This window comes from Lepisma saccharinum, chromosome 17 (assembly GCF_977018435.1).
Source record: "Lepisma saccharinum chromosome 17, izLepSacc3.1, whole genome shotgun sequence".
Classification (NCBI taxonomy): Eukaryota; Metazoa; Arthropoda; class Insecta; order Zygentoma; family Lepismatidae; genus Lepisma; species Lepisma saccharinum.
In genome coordinates, this window is record NC_139245.1 from 11,471,877 (window position 1) to 11,492,046 (window position 20,170).

Here is a 20,170-nt window from a genome sequence, read left to right on the forward strand (position 1 = left end):
CCCACATGCCGTTCCATGCTCAATTAACGAAGAGTACATTTTTATAATTTTATAGAATTTCAATTTTTATAGTTTTATAGAATCTCAATTGTTGAAAGAAAAGATCTAATCATTTTAGACCATTAATTTGGCATAATTTAAAAACCTGGTCTCACGCACGACCATTGACGTACCACGAAGGGTTAACTGAAAGAAATGAATCTAAGTATGCTGACTGAAAATGTTGAGTATAGTAATGAGGAGGAGTAGAATTATAAACTGTAATATAGAATCAATGAAGCATGTACAACTTTAGATCAATCATACACATATTATGTATGGCATAAAGTAAATTGCGTTTGCGTTCCTAGTCAAGTACTAACTAGTGATATTTGTCAAAAGAGAAAAAACTCTTATTTCCACTAAATATTCATAAACAGTATATTCATTATTTTATTTAAGTTAACGTTTCACAAACAAACAGACAGATCTTGACGATCTGAAGTTCAAGATATGTGATGTGATGTACTCGCAACATTCCGGACGAACATCTTCAAAATGCAATTCTTGGATTCAAACGAAGGTTGCAAGAGTATTTTGATATGAGTGGTGCCTAGCTGGAGATTGGCGATGAATCGGACCACATCAAACATTAATTTTAAGGTTCTCTCTGTGCAATAAACAATATTTTGTTGTAATAAACTAATAATGTATTCTCATTAATTTTATAAATAATAATGTATTTTCCAGGACAAGGTGTAAGACAGTTTCTTGTGTCAAAATAGAAACAATTTGCAGAGACAAATCGCTAGCAGGGGTGCAAAACTTGAAGTTTATGTATGCTCATTTTAAACAACAATGCCAAACATCGTAAGATTTGAAATGCAATAAACTTGTACTTTCTCGCAAGCCCATTGTTCTGAATCTATTTGTACCACACTTAATGAAATGTCAAAACACTTTACTCTGAACAAGAAATATAAAAAATTTTCCCAAATAGTTGCTGCTGTCAATGTGAGTAGGTTTGATGACTAGTGTGAACCTCAAAATTTCAGTAATGTCGCAGAATCAGAAAAAAAAAAGTACTGGATTCAATCTAGAAAACTACTCATGTAGCAGCTGTGATGGTACTTCACATACCGACTTAAATGCTGCTAATTAGGCCTTTGCTGTTGAACCATTCAGTTAATATAGGTCCAGTCCTGATTAGCCTTACTGTGCATAAAGTGGACTTAAAACACCAAATCAATCAATCAATCTATGATCTCTTACTAAAAGTAGTGTGTTTTCGGTAGACATTTTGTCTAATTTTCTCAACTTTTGGGCTAAATAAGGGAGGATAAGTTCTATATGTAAGGCAGGAAATGAATGTAGTTACCTATACATAAGCATTTTGGAACATGAACCCAGGCCTCTGGTTTACCATGTCATAGCTGTGGCCATTTCTGAAACTAACCCTCAGGTATGTTTGGAGCATGTAACACTTGACAGTTTGCATTTGAAATACTATATGAGATTTGGCACATTAAAGTAGATGGATGTGAAGATGTTTCCATAAAGGTTACTTCTCACATCGGTGGTTCCTGGTGATTTGAGGTTTGGTATATGTTGTTTGCAAATATTTTATTTTTTCTTCGTCGCGTGTGAGGTGTTGAAGGAAGAGCTACATCACGATTTGCCCAGTGCATAGGAACTCTGAACTGGAAACTAGATGATTAGGCGATTTGAATGGCCTGAAATCTTCATACAGTCTGCGTAAAAGCAGTGCATATGCCTTGCGATACCATATGTATGGTTGGACGGCCTCAGCAATGTACACAATATTAACTTTGTCAGCCTTATATCACACACATATGGCTCAACAGGGCCTCCTCTACGACTACCCTGTGTTACCTCAGGACTCCTCGACCACCAGAAGCATTGCTTCCCAGCCTGGAACGATAGTTTCCAAATGAAACGTTTTGCGAAATATATTTATGTTGAAGCAAATATATATATTTCACCTATGAGCCTTCCGACACAGTCGTGATGACATTGTTACCTTGTAGCCTATCTGTAGGGTAATCAGGTTTTCTTAAATGAGAAGCAGGACACCCATGGATGCATACAGAGGGGGAGGGGGTGTTCACTTATAACTAAGAGAGTGCTGCTTATATGTATCCTGAAATATTACAAAATTCTCTTTAAATTGTTTTCTTCTTGATTTTTGTTACTTAACGTTACTTTTGGCTGATTGCAACAATGAATATGAGTGATATGATTAAATTCAGTAATGCACATTCACAAAAAACATCCATGCCCAGGCTGGGATTTTCACTTTTCAGTGCCCATGTATGTACTTTTAGTCATCACTGCACCTTCTGCATGCAATATCTTCTTCTAAGCAATACATATAAGCTTCATAGTAAGAGTCTGTGGTTGCACATAATGTATTACTGCCAGTGATGGTTATTTTGAAATTCTATCTTTAATGTATGCGACACAAAACAAAAGTTTGTGCTTGCTGTTGTTAGTGTTCCTGTTATTGGCGTTCAAAGAGTGTAAACACTATTTTGAGACACTTTCATTGACTTGAAGTGAAGTTTGAAGTGATGAGGTTTACACAAGGTACCCACTGACATAGTGTCATTACTAGGGAAAGGATTTTAAGGTGTAAAACCAGTTGCATTAACATTAAACATTCTTTATTCAATACTGTAGCAAATAACACAATTAGTAATAATTGCATAAAATAACCAGTATTTTGGAAGTAAACGTGATATTTACTGGGATTCAAACAACTTGTTACACTGGATTACGCTCAACATTTCTGTTTTTGAATGTAAGTCGGTGACGCTTTTGAGCTCAGGAGATCCTTCTGTGTGGAGAAACTTTACTTTCTTGGGAACTATTGGAGCTGCAATGATTATACGTGGGTGACACTAAAAGTTTTTAGATGCGGCAACACTGATTGCAGCAATACATTGTCTCTAGGATATGTTGAAGTTAGTAGTCTGTGAAGTGCTGCAGAATTTATAGTTGTTATTTGTTGTGTGCCAGAAATTAGTCAATTATTGTCGTGTGTGTACAGTAAAATGGATTTAACACGGGAGCACTTCAGAGCAATGATTTTTTACGATTTTCGAGCAGGTTTAACACAGCAGGAATGTTATGAAAGGCTCCGAAATGCATTTCAGGAGGAAGCCCCATGCCATGCGACTGTGTTTAATTGGTTTTTAGAATTTCGACGTGGACGTCAGAAACTCAGTGATGAATTACGTGATGGTCGTCATGTGACAGCAACTTCTCAAGAAAACGTCGACAGAGTGCGTCGCATGATAGAGGAGGATAACCGGGTGACATATGCAGTTATTAGTGCAACACTGGGTGTTGGTATGAGTCAGGTTCAAACGATCCTGCATGACCGCTTTGGTGTCAGGAAGCTCTGTGCCAGATGGATCCCACACCATCTTACTCAGGAGCAAAAGCAGGCACGGGTCACATGGTGCACGAAAATGCTGGACAAATTTAACCAAGGACAATCAAATGCAGTGTATGACATCGTAACATGTGACGAAACTTGGTTGTACTGTTATGAACCCGAGAGCAAACGACAGTCGACGCAGTGGATCTTCCCGGATGAAGACCCACCAACAAAAGTCAGGAAGGGACGAAGTGTTGGCAAACAAATGGTTGCCACTTTCTTCAGTCGGACGGGCCATATTGCAACAGTGCCGCTACAGGGACGTCGGACCGTTAATGCTGAATGGTACACTACGGTTTGTTTACCGGAGATCGTACGGAAAGTTCGTGAAAAAAAATTCCACGAAGTCGCATTATTGTGCATCAAGACAATGCACGCAGTCATACAGCAGTACGAACAATTGAATTCTTCAAAGCCTCCAACATCGAAGAAATGTCTCATCCTCCTTACAGTCCCGACCTCGGCCCTTGTGATTTCTTCCTGTTCCCTAAAATCAAGGACACATTACGAGGTTCTTCATTTCCTACTCCCGAGGAGGCAGTCACCACCTTCGTTCAGTGCATTCAAGAGGTACCTGCAGATGTGTGGTCCCAGTGCTTTCACACTTGGTTTGAGCGGATGAACAAGTGTATCAACTGTCATGGAGAATACTTTGAAAAATTATAGCATTCATACTTTTGGTCTCCAGTGTCTAAAAACTTTTAGTGTGACCTATCGTATTATACCATTTTATAGCTCTCGTTCTGCTCTACAAAACGAGACTATAGGATTTTATGTACAAATAGCTCAAGAAGAGTGAAAATCATTTATTTTTGTCCATTTTTTTAACAAACCATGAAAGAAAAGGAAAGAAAAATGTGCTGAAGCAGCAAAGAGGGGGCATAAAGGGGATATGTGTGCTAATGTCACGAAAAGGTGTACAAAAAAAAATACATATCTCAAAACACTGCCCATGACCTATTCTGGAAAATCAGGGAAACTTAAGTGTGTGCATTTTTTGGTTGCTAGTGGAAGAAATTGTAAAATATATGTTCAACATAGTTAATAAATGCGATTCATTTAGTGTGCAAACTTGACTTATTAACCTGTGTGGTGCAATAGCGGTCGAGGGCCTCAGCAGTGGTGGGTGATCATCCAATTTAATTACATAGAAGCAAGGATGGCTGCTGTTACATCCCCCTAATGGATGAAGACAGTATATTTTCCTTTGTAGATAAGGTTTAGTGTAGTGGAGGGGCATTTCCCCCTTTAGCTGCCACCACTGTTACTTATTGTTACTGTTTTAGCTTTAAATGCATGTACTTTATAACTGATTTTCTTCAATTCAAAACTCTAACCTTGTTCAATTTCCTTACCAGATGAGATAATTTGTGTAGTCATTGTTTAACCCTACAGCTTTGGTGCACCTCGATACTTTGTTAGGATCATCCACATGTAAAAAATATTGCTTCCTTCAAATCCCAAAAATAATTTTCATTCAGAGGAGATTTGTTGTCATAAGAACTGTTTCTTCTGTTCGCTCATGGTCAAATTTAACTGCAGTTTGTGCTCAGATAGGCTAATAGACAATGCAAAACACCCAAGTAATACTCAGCGTTCACAGTGCGACCCTCAGGAGTGAATTCCTTGTGGATGACGCCTTTGGAATTGAAGAAAACGGTGAGCAGAGTTTTGATTCGGCTCTTCAGCATGCACACTTTCTTCGCTTTTGGAGAGCCTGGACCCTTCCATTCAGAGCTTTGATGCTTTGTGAGTGGTTCGTACTGAAAGCACAGTGTTTCATCACCTGTTACAACGCTTGATATGAATCCTGGATCCACATTGGCTGCTTGTTTCATATCTTTGCAGTGTTCCACTCTGCAATCTTTCTGTTTGTCACTGAGTGTGTGTATGGCACAGACCTTAAATTTGCTCAATTAGAATGACATGGACTGTGCACTTCGGAATTCCGGCGAGATCCTCGATGAGCCTTGCATACAATCTGCGCCACTTCTTGGATCATCTGAAATTCCTTAACTTTTGTTCTTTTTACATTAAGAATATATTTTTGATTTTTTTTTTTTTTTAAATATAGTTATTGACTGCGGGAGCGGTCAAATTGACCGCTGTGCATTACCCTCCACTTTTTATGCAAAGGTAAACAGAAAAATGCAAACCTCCTTTCGGGAGATGTACAGGGTGGCTCAAAAAGTCACTTAACACCCTCTGTACAAGGACACTGCAGCGCACAATGTGGAAATGGTGATGACCAATCGTTGCCAGGCGAAGGGGAAACCACATTGATGCCAAGGGGCATGGAAAGGGGGTGATATTAAATCAGGCTACAATTTCATGAGAAATGCAATGGTGAAGGTTTTTTTATGTATCTTTAACCAGTAAAAAGTTATGACTCAATTCTTGTACCAATTTGCTCCTTTTCGAGGTGTTGGAAAAATGCCTTCAAATTTGTTTAGTGCATCGAGATCAAAGTGATGTCTAGGGAGAGAAGTTCGCATGCCTTTTAATCAAGGGGTCCTGGGTTCGATACCAGGTGGAGGCACATAGTGGTTCAGATCTCACTTTAAACTGTAGGTCGTCCCGTTTAGCCTTAATGTGCACAAAGTGAACTTAAAACAGCAAATCAATCGATCAAAAGTTTCATTCTTAAATGCATCTGTTCACTTTTAATGTTAACATGGAATCTCACATATTATTATTGTCACTGTAAGAAAATTTCTTTTTTATGTAGATTGGTTACATATAAATCAACTGTATTTCATGAACCCTTAGACGGTGATGCTGATTTTCCAGGAAAAAGGTGAAAGTAACTATTTTTTTTACACAAAATTTGAAATTCATTGGACCCCTCATGCACGCTACGCCAGGACATGAATCTCCAAAAGGTATCTGAAATGTTGCTATTGATGTGGAAAAATTTACTCACTTATTGCTAATACTTTAGAAAAAAAAAAAAACAATTTTCAATGCTGAGCATGTTATATTGAAGAATGAAGTCGCAGCACTTACAAATGGGGTCATTTCATGTCAAGTGAACCAAATTTTGGTCAATTTTGAACATTCCCATCTCTGATTTTATTCATACTTAGTTGTTATGAAGTACCACCTAAGGTAGGAAAAATTGCAGATTTGCATCTGTTGTAGTTCTCCAGTTAGAATGCTCTGAAATATGGAAAAAAAAAAAAAAAAAAAAAAAAAAAAAAAAAAAAAAAAAAAAAAAAGCACAATTTTCGGCACACATGCAATCACAAAAAAAGTCATAAATCAAGCTAGAATTGAGATAGACTGTTGGGATAAGAACCAAATTGTTGCTTTTGCTATGACCTTTAATCACATATACACTATAAAGCCTCATCCATTGAGATATTTTCCAATGCTTAACATTATCACTTTATTCCATATGAGAAATTGATAACTGGCACAAGGCAGTGTTAACATTTTTCAACAAATGCACTTTTGAGTGGAAAAGATTAGAAATTATCGAAGGGTCATAATCAGATGACTGATGCAATGTCAATCTGTAATTTGTTACCAATATTGATCATGTGCAGTATTTGATGGATTTATGATTGGTGATTTTATGCGTTGAGAGAACTGTAGGCTGCTCTTGGCTACCCTGAATTTCGTGCAAAATTATCATTTTTTCGTTCAAGTGTAGGGTCAATATGTAAGCATGTGTTGACAAAATTTCAACCTGCTAGTGTTAACAGCTAAGGGAGATGTCCCAAAAATGACACTTTTTGACTTTGCCATTTATTAATTTCTCATTTTCTGTATGGAGTAGTGATATTGTTAAGGATTGAAAAGTCTCTCAATGGATGAGGCTTTATAGTGTAGAAACTCCAGTGTAGGCAGTCTGTTGTAATAATATTCGATTTTAAAAGAATGTACTTATAATCTGATATTACTTTTTGCCAGGCGCGGAGCGTCCATGTAAGCCGTGTAAGCCGGGCTTACACTTTATTAGTTCTAGTAAAATGTATGAAATTATATGGCAAAATTAGTAAAAACTTCAAAGTTCAACTCGGTCCGATACCAGTCTTCGAGATCCTGTTTGTTAGATTGCAACACTTCAGCACCAGGCGGCACATGGGATCTCCCGCCTTCTGCTTGTGGAAAGCTGTAAGCCCTCTGAACGTTGCCTTACAAATTTCTGACCGCGAAGGAGCGGTGCCTACCGTATCTGGATGAAGAGGAGTAAAGGAATATAGGGAGAAGAGCGGGCCAAACCCTACGTTTGTAAACCTACGGCCACAGGCTTACAGCAGCGTTGCAAACCTCATGTTTAGAAAAAGTGTTGTTCATGGACGTCCGCAGTATTTCCACCAGGGAGGATTAAGCAGTTTTTTTTTTTTTTTTAGGGGTTGGGGTAAACTAGGTATATTAAAATATACTAATTCAATTTGAAGTTAACATTTTTCTGCAACGCCCTTACAATAATTAACAATTTGATGTGACTGAAATGAAATTGTATGTGTGAAAATGGTTGACATTCATTTTTCAGGAAGTCTCCTTGCCTTGTCCCTTCTGGACATCGATGGTGTCTTTTAAACTCCGAAATTGTGCTACATACTACTAAATTGTTCTGTGATTTTCATATTATTAATATTAATTTATAACAAAAACATAAATACAAATTCGAATGGTTCAAGCAACGGCATGGGTTCGACCAGGTTCGGCGTTCTATGTGAAAAGTTTGAGAAAATTCAACCAGAACGAAAATTGGCCCTCTTGTTTTATTTATATCCCAAACTTACAAACGACTTTTTAAACTTGTGCGAGATTTAGCACCATTATGCTTAGGTTGGCTTCACTGAATACGCGTCAGCGAGAGACAGGTCCTGCAAGAGGAGGGGCTCCAGCGTTGTCGGGTATGAATGGTTGACGGCAAAGGAAATTTGAGCCGGTGGTGCTTCAAGGAGGTTTTTTTCCAGGAACAGGGAATTCTGAAGCAAAAATCTAACAGGAAGGGAAAAAAGGAGAAACCTAAAAATGAGCGGGATACGGGAAAACTAGATACACATTGATGTCCTAATTCTTGTTTCTGTTTTTAGCTTGTAGGAGAGCATACACATCAGAAGTATTAAGATCTCTGTTTTCCGTTTATGTATGAACTCAGCTGGTAATAATTGAGCTAAAAAGTGCAAAAATTAATAAATAAATAAATAAATGTTAATGAAAGCTGAAGATTGAACCAATTTTACAAATCTCATGTCAAATGTGAATCAAATATTATTAATTACGTAGTCCGTGCTTCAAACACTCTTCGAACAGCGTTCGAAAAGCCTGTTTATGTTCTTTTAGGTGCTAGATTTGCTTTTACATTATCCTAAGAAAGCACTTACATGTCCTTTGATAGAAATTTCTGAATATGTCCCTACAATTAGTGAGCATTTCTTTTACAATTAATATTGTTTTTTTTTGTTTTTTTTACTAAATATAGGGAATTTTAAGGCAAGGGAGGGAATTTATTTATATCCGAAAGGGATATTCCCCTCACAGTCCGAAAGATCACTGCTTTGAGCAATGACCAATTTTGGATCTGGTTTCTTTTTGTTTCCGCGTTCTTGTTGTCGAGGTATTGCTTTTGCGAATTCCATCTATTCAAAGTGGACTGTCGGTCCTGTGCTGTTGTGTGTTAGTGAAGTGCATTATGGATTAAAACGAGTGTGATTGTGCGGTGGGGTGGAGAACTTGGTGCAGACGCCGTTATCCAGCAAGGATTTTGCTGCCAAGAAGAAACTTGTGGATGTAGGTAGGCCCACCCCTTCCTTCTCTAGCAGGCATAGTAACAGAAACGAAAAATAAAGTGCGCCGATTTTGTGATTCAGGGTACGAAGCTGATACTTGGTTATGCGGTTGTAAAAAGTATTCTGCACTTTTCTGTTTCCGTTTCTTTATTATTATTATTATTATTATTATTATTATTATTATTCATTTTATCTAACTTTGCATATTTTTTATCGTTACGTTACTCATTGTGATAGGAAAAAGACTGACTTATTTATCAGTTGAAATGTAGGAGATACACAGCCTAGCAAAGAAAACACCAATCCCAGAGATTTATCCAGAATTTTTAATTTGGTGAAAAATTCTAGGGAAGTGTTCTGAAAAAATGGGGGGTGGGGGGTCGATGTGTGTGGATAAATCATTAACCATGTCAGTCCAAAAATAAGCACAACGGGAAATAACCTTCATCATGATAGGCTTACACTGTTGGAAAGGTCACGCTCCGCCACTGCTTTTTGCTGCCCTTCATGGTAGAATGGTTAGCACCGTGCAGTATGATACCAGGAGTCCTAGGTTCAAATCTCAGCCTGGTCATCAGTATAGTTTATGTACTGCTGGATATCATTTGTTCACAGAACTGTCCTCACATTTGCTGCAGGACTGCCATACCTTGGATCATTTCACACTTCTAGGAACCTGCATGATCAACTCCATTCACAGCTACAACCAAGAAGAACAGAAAATGAAATGGTCCTTTCTCCAGTTGCAAGGTGAGATTTAATCAGCTTTCTATTATTCAACATAATTGCAAGTGCTATCATGGCTATTCTTTTATCATGCAAGGCCCACTATGAAAAGTGGTGAATGGGATCTTTTGTACTTTTGTTTTTTAGAGGCGGAGAACTTTAAGTTAAAATAAAACACAGAAAAATTATTTCAATATCCATGTAATTGGTTGTACTTTACAGATCATGTTATGGCATTAATGTTTGAATATGATTTCAGGCATGTGGCCACCGCGACTGGCGCGTACATGACGTAATCTGGAGGTCCAATTTTCACACTCTCTTCGCAGTACATCAGGCTGTATGTCGGCAATAATGCGTCGAATATTGGCTTCCAAGTGCTCAATTGTTTCTGGTTTATCGGCGTAGACGTGCGACTTGACATATCCCCAGAGAAAATAATCCAACGGCGTCAAATCGCACGAACGCGGTGGCCAGTTAACAGGGCCATTGCGTGAAATTACTCGGTCGTCGAACGTTTCTTGCAGTAAATGAATTGTGGCATGCGCTGAAACCACATGTCTGCCACATTCATGTCTTGCAATTGAGGCACAAAAAAGTTAGTAATCATGTCCCTGTACCGCGCACCGTTGACGGTCACTTTCTGACCAAAATCATTTTTGAAGACATACGGACCAATTATTCCACGGGCCCATAGAGCGCACCACACAGTCACCTTTTCTGGATGTAATGGTGTTTCGACAATGGCTTGTGGATTACCATAACTCCAAATGCGGCAATTTTGTTTATTGACATAACCATTATGAGCACCGTAAATTGCACGTAATGCTCGATGAGTTTGTCAAACGGAACCATGATTTTCAAAATAAAGTTGCACAATTTGCAACCGTTGCTCCGGCGTGAGTCTATTCATGATGACTTGCCAAACCAAACTAACCTCGAAACAAGTGGGAACTGCCTTCTATGCTGTCACAGAAAACAGTGTTGCCAGTTTAAAGTTCTCCGCCTCTAAAAAAAACACCCTTTACATACTATTAATAATACAGTTCAGTCGAGGGGTATGGCCATTCAAACACACACAATTTTTCATTCATATATTATTCCTTATCTCTTGACACATTTCATCCACCAAATCTTTCTGCTTTGCCTTCTTCTTGTTCTTCCATTGCTTCTAATGCATCTCTCAATTGTATTTACCACTTTCAAAGCACTCTGATCTCCTCCTCACTAACCTGCAATAAAAATTTATATAGGCTTAAAATTGCTACTTTTTCCTTTTCATCCCACAAAAACAATCTGCTCCTTCAAACACCACTTATTAATACCAACTCTACTTTTTGACTACATGATAAGGCTGTCACTAAATTCACACATCATGAAGATAATTCATATCCCCCCTAAAACCCAAATGAAATTAAACCTTCCAGATCATTTATCACGTACCTCAAGACTAATACTGAACCTGTAGCAAGAGTAACAGAAATTTTGACCCAAATCAGGGAGATTTGCACAGCAAAATATTGATTCAAATTATTGTTGTATCAAACCCTCAGTAAATGTAATAGAAAATCATTAATATGGAATCCATAATTGTTCCTATTTAAAAAAGGTGATCAAATAAACTGCAATAATTACCATGGATTTCCTCTACTCTCACCAACATATAAAATATTATCTAACAAGATTAACCCCATATGCTAATGAAATTATAGATCAATGTGGATTTAAACATGACAGACACTTGAAAACAACTGGGAATACAATCAAAATCTCCATCACCTATTCATTGATGTTAGAGTTCCGAATACCTAAGAAGCTTCTTAGTATGATAAAAGTGTGCAACAGAAAGTAAAATTCATGATGGGTTAAAATAAGGAGATCCATTGCTCTTTCATTTTGCCTTAGAATATGCTGTTAGGAAGGTAAAACAAACTAACGATGTCACTCAGTTGTTAGGGGATCATGTAAATACAATTAAGAATAATGCTAAAGAGATATATTTGGAATTTACCAAACAGAAAACTAAATATATCCTTACAGGCCAAAACCAACTGTTAGGAAATAATCAAGATTAATTTTTCATAACTCACTTCAACCACTTTCCAAATTCAAGTACTTACGAGTAATACTAACAAATAAAATATACAAAACAGTAAGTTTACCTGTAGTATTATATGGGTGTGAAACTTGGTCCCTTACATTGAAAGAGGAGGAGAAAGGCGAGTCGAGAAAGTTACATAATTTGTATTCACCTCCAGATATTATTAGAATCATTAAGACTTAGCTGCGCAGGCCATGAAGCACGAATGACAGAGGAAAACTGAGTTTACAGGATTCTTGTTGGGAAACCTGTGGGAGGGACAACGTTGAGATGGACGTAAAGGAAATCGGTAGGGATGATGCAACCTTTGGGTTGAAGAAGGCTAGAGAGAGACTTAGTACATTGATCAATAGAAGAAGAACCTTCTTAGACAAATACAAGAAGTATTCCATCACGTGACCAAGAAACAAAGAGACAGCTTTAAATACAATCCTGAATATACGGTGCATTCTACGTAAAATAAGTTATCAATCAGTTTTAAATACGGAGAAACTAGTACTCACTTTTATCCGCGAAGCTGTTTTTTCTTCTTTTTCGATTAATTTCAGTGGCCACTGCCACCATCCTCGTTGGAACTTGCTGCGCTGTTGCTTGGCGTGCGTCTTTTGTTCGTAGTTCTCTGGCTGCCGTTAGGTGCGCTGTTCGTCTTGGTACGTCGTCTGCTATTTCCGGGCGATAACTGCTGCAGTAGTGGAATCCAAGTATGGTGCGCTTGCCCGCTATCGATGTTTAGTTCGTGCGGGAAGTGCATTATGGCGTGCGTTTCCTTGATTTTGGTGTCTATGAGCGTGTGGGCAGTGTGTCTGACTCGAACCTTTTGAATTTTATGGCTATTGTATTTGATATGTCTAGCAAGAAAAAACAGCTTCGCGGATAAAAGTGAGTACTAGTTTCTCCGTATTTATATACTACCGCGTCTCTCTTTTCCCAATCATGAAAATCAGTTTTAGTTACCCTGGCAAGACAGCTTTGCCACATTTCAGAATTCCGGCCTTAATAAAACTGACCATGTTTAGGTTAAATATGCTACGCATAACAAGTACTACCCTGTGTCATAAGAGTTGTTGAAAGTGGTGGCCAACTGCTTTCACACATTCCCGGCATCTTATGATGACATATTTCTTCTGTTTGCAAGTTGTTTTCTTGCCATTATCCACCAAATCCCACCCCTACCACCAAACGCAAGCTTCGAAGTTTTCTAGGACTTGTCAATTTCATTCGACGATTTGTGCAAGGTTTTGCAGGACCAACAGAATGTTTATTTAAGCTTCTTAAAAAGAATGTTAAGTTTCAATGGACTGATGAACACCAGAAAAGCTTCGAAACACTGAAAGAAATGATCACGTCCGCCCCTATCCTCCGCCCTTATGACCCTAAACGCCCCTCATATGTATACATTGATGCGAGCGGAATTGGCATCGGAGGATCGCTGTTACAGCCTGATGACGAAGGAAATTTACATCCATGTGCCTATTGTTCACGAGCCTTAACAGACACAGAGAAAAGAGCTGACACATTTTCACTCGAAATTGCAGGTGCATATTATGTATTGAAAACTTTCAAATTTTTTCTTATGAATCAACATTTTGTGGTTCTCACAGACAACAAAGCCTTATCCTATCTTCGTTCAACTAAACACCATAGTTCTATTTTAGGAAGAAGAGCCCTTTATTTTCAGAATTTTGATTTCGAAATAAGGCATGTCAGCGCTAGTAAAAATGAACTTGCGGATGCACTCTCCCGTGCAAGTTTACCGCTTGACAAGACTAATCATGACAAGAAAGATGATGATGATGATGATGACTTATTTTTTCATCAAGTATTTCATGCACAAGCAGCAGATTTTGATATTAGTTCAGAACAACGTAATGACCCCTATTTCAGAGACATTATTGATGTATTAGAAAACAAAGATAAAGCTAGTGACCCTAAACTAGAAAAGCTTTCGTATTCTTATGTACTCAAAAATGGAGTCTTATACAGGACTAATAAAATCAAAACTGGTAATAGGGATAGACTTTGTATTCCTCATGCATTAAGAAATCAAGTTTTCGACCTTATTCATGCACACAAAATGAATGGAAGTCATCAAGGTGCACAAAAGACATATAATTTAATGCTTATGCGCTACTTTCTCCCCAATATGAAGAAATTTGTGTACGATAAGGTTAGACATTGCATCCCTTGTCAGATTTCAAAGAAACCACAAGGTTCTAAACCGCATACGCTGCAAACATTTCAACCAGCCCAGATTCCTTTCCAACGAATCCATATTGACGTATGTGGTCCTTTAGTCTCTTCAAAAACGCACAAATACAAATATTTCCTATCAGTAGTTGATAGTTGTACAAGGTATGTAATTACAGCTCCTTTGGCTAATCACGATGCACAAAACATAGCAACAGCTTTAGTTGAGAAAGTCTTTTTAGTCCATGGCATCCCAGAGACGATCTATTTAGATCGTTCAACGCCCAATTCAAGTTTACTCTTACGAGAGTTAGCCAATATTACAGGTGTACAACTAAAATATGTAGATACTTGTGCCCATTTCACGAATGGATTAGTTGAAAGTTCATTTAGTTACTTAAAGAAGGTTATGAGAGTCTTTGTGTTAGAAAAGAAAGCTTCATGGTGTGATTATCTAGCTAGCGCAGCGTTTAGCCACAACGTTACAATCCATTCTGGATCCCTCCAGAGCCCGTATTTTACTTTGTTTGGCTACAACCCAAGGATCTTAGCTGACGCAGTCCTTCCTTCGAACCCCGACAATGTTTCCCAGACGAACGCACAGAGACTTGAACTCCTGACCTCCATACGAAAGACAGCACATGACAACTTGAACAAGCGTTACGAACAGCAGAAAAGGTACGTAGACAGCACTTCTAGGAAAATACAATACTCACCAGGACAACATGTATGGATTCTAGATGCCACTCCAACTCCAGGCGTGTCAAAAGCCTTTGCGTCCTCTTATAAGTATAAAGGAACTATTCTTCGCAAAGTTAATGAGAATTCCTACGAAGTTACTTACATCGACGGGAGAAGTAAACAAAAGACTGACAATATTACTATTTCTAGACTTAAAGCCCGCTACGACTAGTGCCATGATAACCCCACTAACATTCATTAACACGCCACTCCGTTGTCACTCGCTTTAGCCTCCTCGCTCCTCGTTGTGTACATTGCACATGCATGATCCAGCATTTTCTCACGCTCATCCACCTTCCCCCCCTCCTTCCACTCCTCGTGCACGCACTGCACTTCTGCGTTAGAACGAACTCATTTTTATTTTTAATACAACATGGTTATTTTTATTTTTAACAAGATTAGGATTACAGAATGTTATCTCAATCGTCGGAACATTTATAATACATTTCTTGCCTAATCATTTATTTTCCTACAGATATTTTAATGTTATTTTATAATTGCGTTTAAACGCATAGTAATAGTTAGAACATATCACTTAGCTGATTTGACTAATAAGTACTTAGTGTGTTTATGATCCGAACTAGCAAATATTTTTTTTTCCCCATTTGCTGGTACATATACGCTCAAATGAAGAAAAAAGTACAAAGAAAGAAATAAAGAAAGAACGAATGAACTAAGATAGAACAAGATCAATGATTTAAAGAACAAATGAACTGCGTAGAACTTGCTTGAACAATTGGCTTTTTGGCCATAGCAATTTTTTTTTATTTACGCTCAGGTGTAACGCGAACTGCTTCTTTGAAAGCTGCAATGCACTAAATATGTTAATAAAGCATATAATACATATAGGCAAATGTTCCCACTCTCTCCTTTAATTTTTTAGTTCAAATATTGATAGCATACAACATGGTATAGCCCATATCCCATGAAATTACAACCTACTCTATTTTTCAATGAACTATTACACAAATATATTACTTACTCTTTTTCACTTCTTTTACAATTTTCTTTATTAGCAGCGAATCGAAGGCGCTTAAACCTTTGTCCACAAGACACGTAAAATTCTTGCAATTGCTTTTATAAACGACATTTACACATATTACAGAAGGAAATGTCTCGTAATCACTTAGTTCGTTCTATTATCGCTGAATTCTCCCTTTCTTTTCTCATTTCAGACCACACCCAAACAACGGTTAGAGAAATCTTCCATTAGTGCCCCAATTGCTTTACAATCACTTTCGCATGCCCCGGAGACAACAGTCATTCCCACGCCACCCCCTCTTCCCCCGGCCCTTTTCACCTCTGGTACCAAACAGATAAATACTTCCACTCAATGTACCACCTTTCTTTCGAAAGGACGCCGACTTCCGGCACCTCAGGTGAAGCCACCGTCGCCCCCGGCCCCTATTCCGGCTAGGCCGATTATTCCACCTATTCCCCCCCCATTCCCCCCCGGCGAACTTTCCTTACAACATGGAATTATTCCACCTACTTCCCCCCCTGTTGCCCCGGCGAACTTGTCTTCAGGTAAACCTGTTAATCATAAACAGGCCCCCTTCGAAACTCTACATCATATAAGTAATAACGCCCCTTCGCCATCATTCAAATCAGATATTACCTCCCCTCCCCCCCAAACTAATTCACCAGTTTTAACTGAAAGTCCCTTTTCAATCGATTTTATAACCCGTCATCACTTATTGTAAAATCTGCTCCACTACCTTTTGCTTTTTCCTAATTTTTCCTTTTACGCTTGTTTCATTATCTCATCGCCACGGATGTTGCTGGACCCATGACACCACCGGCTTGTACCATCGAGCGACAGACCTAGGCTCATCGCAGAGACCAACAACGTTCTTGTGGAGTTCCAGCACCAACAAGGACCCGTTCCGTCTGGACCCATGGCTGATTTTTCCATCTCCCACGCCGCGACCCAGACGTGGAGCGCTTTACCCAGGACGTCTCTTGACCCAAAGCGCCATCGCAAATTTGACTTCCAGACTCAACTTCGCTGACGTCACGGCGATCTTCATCGACAGGCCCCGCCCACTCCGTGCGTACTGCCCGTGTTTACTGACGACACATGATACTTATTGTTATCTTTCATCGGCTCAAAGTGTTCCGGTGCTCAGCTATTTCAAGTACCGTAAGGCACACGCAATTAATACAAACATATGTCATTTACAGTGCCAAAGTTTGTGCCCATGGGTGCTACCCATATTGGATTAGAGATACGTCTCTTTCTTTTGTGTTTTTTTTTATTATCGTCAGCTGCACAGCACGTCCAGCCTATGGCGGCATGCAGTTTACAGAGTTGCCATAGGTAACATACCTCAAGGCTCCGCCCAGCATTGTGTATGTTCCGCCGAGTGTACTTTGAACTCAGCAAACAGTGAATACCACCGCGTGTGGTTCCCGGCGTTTCCTCACACTGTGCTGACATGTGTTTTTTTTATTGTGCTGTCATCACTCAATCAAAACTAGTTCAGTGTTACACTTAAGCAATTATTTTATCCATGCCTCAAGACTTAGTTGTTGTGCTCGTACTTTTTGAGTTTATACGAGGCTATGACCTACAGTTTTCATTTTTTTTTCTCTACGTGTTTTTATATTTTTTTTCTCAACGGTGTTTGGTGCCACGATATGATATGACTCTTCTGGTGATTTCAATTTTTTTTTTTACGGTGATGTGATTCTTCTACTGATTGGTTTCCTGTATTGGTCTTCTACACGTTTGATTTGTTAATAAATCCTAATTTTTAAATATAATCTACTCCAGCCGAAGTAGTCGACCATCACAGAGTGGTTCGAGTATTTCAACAAGGGGAATGTAGAGATATGGAGACCATTAGACCGAGAAAACCTCGTCATGTTAATATTCACACTTGTTCATTTCCTGAACTTGTCCGACCAGCGAGTGATCCCAAGAATGCGCTAGCTTGTAACTTCCGTAAAACCAGGAACTGGAAAGGCAAACGCGTGGATCTAAACAGGATCTACCGCGTTTGAAAGGTTTAACAACCTTTCGACGCCTAGAATGATAAAAGCAAGCTCCTACCCGGAGCTCGCTCTCTTTTGATTCTGACACTCATCGACGCTACATGGATAACTAGTCCGATACAACACGTTACACTGCTAGCTACGACGATGGAACACGGAGTTACCGCTGCTTAGCATGCTACAAGGTGCAAGGGATCGCTTGGCTTGGTGAACTGAGGATCGCTGGATAGAACCTTGGAACTTTCACGATTCGGTCTGCGAGAAGCATTAGGACAAGACATCACACACATCTACCAGGTATGAACAAGCGTGAATAACCTTCTACACCAACTTTCCATATCTCTACCCTCCTACGGAGCAGGTTCAGCCATCAAACATTATTAAGCTCTACCTAAATGTTTAAATGAAACTTCCCTGTACCTCAGAGCCCAGGTAAAACGGGCTTACAACATGGTACGTAACGTACTCTGAGTACGTGGGATCGAACCAAGAACCTTCACCATTGAGGGGGGTGATGTAGCTCGCTTAATCATTCATCCTCCTCATTTGAGCACTCGCCCTTCAAGGTAAGTCTAATGGTAATGGGCGAGAGGTACTAACTACACACTTGGAAATGGCAAAACACAAGCTTTCGGATTTATACCTTCAAGTCTAGATCAACATGGTTGGAAGTAACAATACCTGTCTGTCTTTGATGATACAATTCCCCGCTGATAGCTGTTCATATCGAAACGTGTTTGATGGCTCAATCTCCTCAGTTCCTTCTTGTTCGGCGATTCCAGGCAAAAGACCCCACACCACACATTGCTCTCTGTTTTGTTCTCTTTCCTCCTTCCCTGGTCGTTGCCCTGAAATACCTGCTGATCAGCACCTTAACTCCAATAGACCAGGAAGGATTTGTAAATTACTGATGTGACATTCTTTGAATGCCTGAGAGAGCAACGGCTGGCGACAGGGGTTATGAATTCAGGCTAGCTATAAATCTCAATTTAGAAGAGATTGATACGATTACCCCCTCTGGAAAAAATTTCCAGAATTGAAATTTATATTTAAGGTATCCATGTTGATCTATCCTTATAAATCGAAGTTTTTATTAAAAACATAGAAAAAATAAAAATGAAATAAAACCATAGTTTCCGCCAAAACCGAAAAGAAAAAAAATAATGATAACAGAATAGTAATTGAGTAAATACTTGGCGATACTTCAGACGCGAGAACTGGCCATAGGCATAAATGTACTGTCTGGTGTAACTGGCCGTAAGAAAAACAAATAACAAGCTCGCATCTTTGCTTAGTAAAAAAAAATAGCACAGTGCTTAACTTGCACTTTGATACTCGCTCACATAATCATGCATGGAATGAGCGTACCGTCAATTTTGTAATAGATGCGGAAGATTGACATGTGATGATCACTGACATAACTGACGTAACATGTTAAAGGTGTGGCCAAGCAACAATGATGACTGCTTATGACCTGAGGTCGCCAAAAGGGGGCGTGAACACACGTGTGCGTTAGTAGTCAACACAAGTGAACTCACACGACACATATTTTCACTTGAGTTAAAAGGTACCATAAATTAGCGGATACACTACGTAGTGTTTGTATGTGTGTATAATAAATATATTTCCACTTGGGTTCTTCTTGTTTTATATTGCGATGCACACGCATTCACTGGAAGTGTTTGGAGTTGTGTCACGATAGTTCAGTGGATTGTTATGACTCTCGGCACTACTGGAATTACGGATGTAAGTATGAATTAATATTTGGAATCCATGAAGCACACATGTACACTTGGGGGTAAACATGCCGTCGAGTTACTGTGAGACTTCCCTTTGGAGGATGATGCACTTAGCAATTTTGCTTCGATGTTTTCTTTAAAGCTGGTAAGAAAACGATCGACAAGGGCATGTGTTAAAAGCACTGTTGATCAGTATTGTTCGGTGTACTTAATGATGAATAAACGACTTTTAAATATTTTCACATGGTACACTCCCGTGCAAAAGTTGCACAACTGGTTGCACACAGATTTTCATTTCAACGTTTCTTTCAAGGAACTAAGTGAGAAACGGTCGACAAAATTGTAGACACTGGCGAAACACGATTTTGTTATGCAGCATATTCACTTAAACCATGTAAAATTGCACCGTTGATAAGCATAGTTTGTGCATTTATGGAAAAGTGAATGAGACATGGGACGTTGAAACTCACTGAGTACACTCCTGTGCATG

General features: G+C 38.9%; 1 protein-coding gene across 1 annotated transcript in view; it reads right to left on the reverse strand.

Annotated features, from left to right (window-relative positions):
- Positions 1-10,956: 10,956 nt before the first annotated feature.
- Positions 10,957-20,170, reverse strand: part of Ctu2 (Cytosolic thiouridylase subunit 2) — a 64,891-nt gene continuing 55,677 nt past the window's right edge. The window contains exon 12 of the mRNA XM_083138477.1: positions 10,957-11,147. The gene's annotated coding sequence lies outside the window, so the exon portion shown is untranslated. The remainder of the gene's footprint in view (positions 11,148-20,170) is intronic.